General features: G+C 44.9%; 1 pseudogene; it reads left to right on the top strand.

Moving 5' to 3' along the window:
* The first annotated feature begins 400 nt into the window (after positions 1 to 400).
* LOC136643349 (5S ribosomal RNA) lies at positions 401 to 520 on the top strand (annotated as a pseudogene).
* The last annotated feature ends 1,811 nt before the right edge of the window (positions 521 to 2,331 follow it).

The following is a 2,331-nucleotide window of genomic DNA, read 5'->3' as shown; positions in this document are numbered from 1 at the left end:
GGTGGCCTAACTCTGATGTACTATTGTTACCTATTATAATTAAAACTCTGGAGCAGCTTTGCTTTGCCATTGCTGCAATCCCCTGTTGGTTCGTTGGGCTCGGTCACACTCCTTTCAAGCTCCTCTGGCTGATAGCTTTACAGCTGTTCCTCACTGTGAAATGTACAGTGAGTCTTGTCCAGCAGTGAAAGTCAGCACCTGTGATCAGGTACGTGGTTTAGTAATGCTATGTAGTACTAGCACCAAGTTATTGGGGGCCTGGGATAAAGCCGTGCAATGGGCCCCTGATGGCAACCCCGCCTCGCCTCTGAGGTCATGTGGGGCATCTCCACTTCCACCACTATGAAGGATTCAACGGTTGGTCTAATCAAGACGGCTTTCCGATGGACACAAGTCAGTGCCCAACCTGATATGTTACCCTGCACATGCCCAATCTCATCTGATCTTGGAAGCTAAGCAGGGGCAGGCCTGGTTAGTACTTGGATGGGAGACCGCCTGGGAATACCGGGTGCTGTAGGCTTATACCATAGTCTTTCGAGACTGAAGGTTGCCAACCATTATTGCAGGATATTGCACAATAAGTGCAACCAGTTTCTTTTTTCCCCCCACATTGTTCCACATTTTCCCATTTTATTATGTGTCCATTCCCAATGGGAAAAATACGCATTAGTATTTGTGCTTGTGTATCTTTGTGAGTTTTTAGTGTTCACGCACATGTGACAATCCCACCATTAAAATCGTAATGGATTTTGCTTTTAGAGTATCAAGATGTCGTCTGAGAAGACCTGAACCTTAAGGGAACAGTTAAGGGATTTTGTTTTTAATGTATTTCATCAGGCTGAGTATCTTTTCCCACAGATTAAAATGCCTTTTCTCCAACAGGCTTATTCAGTGTTTCCTATTTCCTTAACACAATGATATGGCTCAGGTGAAGCCATATCTTTTTTAAAAAATCCAATAAAGAAGAACATGACCACTTTGTCTCATTCAATCGAATTCATATAAATGGCGAGCCTCAGAATGATGAATACTTTCGACTAACGAGGAAACGTTAAACATACTGCAATTGAGAATAGAGATCTCTATTCACAAGGACCTTTTAAGTGCTTTGGCAAGTTGTTTTATCATCATTGAGCCAATCTCCTTTCTTATAGCATCATAAAATGATGGATGCACACTGGCGAGATGCGCTTTTAGAATATCATTCATGTATGAAAGCCACCAACAAAGCCCCTCGTGGCTGCATCTGTAGAACTCTGAAGCCTACAAAATCAGTCAAGCAGGATCCAAAGTGATGATCAAGAGCTGATAAAAATCAATAGCTTTGCTAGTGCCTTTCCTGGGTTACAAATGGCACTCTTGTGTGAATGGTCCTAAGAATGCTTCCAGCCACTTCTGAGTTCAGTCACAAAATTAGGCAAACTGGAATAATTACTATGGAATAGATGCTTCCAGTGGCAGACCTCCCCAGTCCCATGCCCTGGGGCAAAGGTCCGTGATGGTGCCCCCCACGGGATATCACCACACCCTGCACGCAAATCCCCCTCCACTTACCTGGAGCTCATGGAGCCTCATACAACTCCAGGACACATCAGAAAAGCCTCTCTGAGGTTCCCAGATGCTTTAAACCAGAAGCACAGTTTCCGACCCCATCGTGAGCTTCAAAGTGGCTTCCACGGGGTCCTAAAGCTGTGCAAGGCTCCACACCCAGGGCATTTGCCCCACAGAATGAATGGGAGGTCCACCACTGGGTGCTTCCCATTGCAGTAATTTACAGACACAGTTGCTGTTTTAGTGTGATTCTGTTCACCTCCTATGCTAATTAAGGTTGCTGGGTTGGATTTATCCAACCACTTGAGACTTCTGAGACAGGATCTGCTGATATCATAAAACTGACAACCCTTGAAAGCCAGGACGGTTTCTGAACTTGGACATATATGTGGAAGATGCAGGTTCAAATCCCCCGCCCAGCCATGAAGCTTCCTGGGTGACCTTAGGCCATTCACTGTCTCTCAGCCTCACCTACCTCGCATGGTTGTTGTGAGGACAAAAAGGAGGGAAAGAAGTATGTACACCACCTAGAGCAACTTGAAGGAAGGGCAGTATAAAAAGGTGAAGAAAAAAATAAATAATATAATAAATAAAATGGGGAGGGGGGTGATCTGATAGTCAAGAGAAGCACTATAAAGAGCGAGAGCCCCAAATGGCCCCCAAATGGCTTAACCTTTGCCACCCATCCAGCTTGGGGAAAAAAATATAGAGAAATAGGATGATTTGGAGCAAACTGGCAACCCTAATGCCAGTTCCACTTTCTTATCAGGACTAGCAGCA

The sequence above is a fragment of the Tiliqua scincoides genome, chromosome 2 (genome assembly GCF_035046505.1).
Source record: "Tiliqua scincoides isolate rTilSci1 chromosome 2, rTilSci1.hap2, whole genome shotgun sequence".
In the NCBI taxonomy this organism is placed as follows: domain Eukaryota; kingdom Metazoa; phylum Chordata; class Lepidosauria; order Squamata; family Scincidae; genus Tiliqua; species Tiliqua scincoides.
The sequence above is the reverse complement of the archived record's forward strand: the minus strand, read 5'-3'. Positions and strand labels throughout refer to the sequence as shown.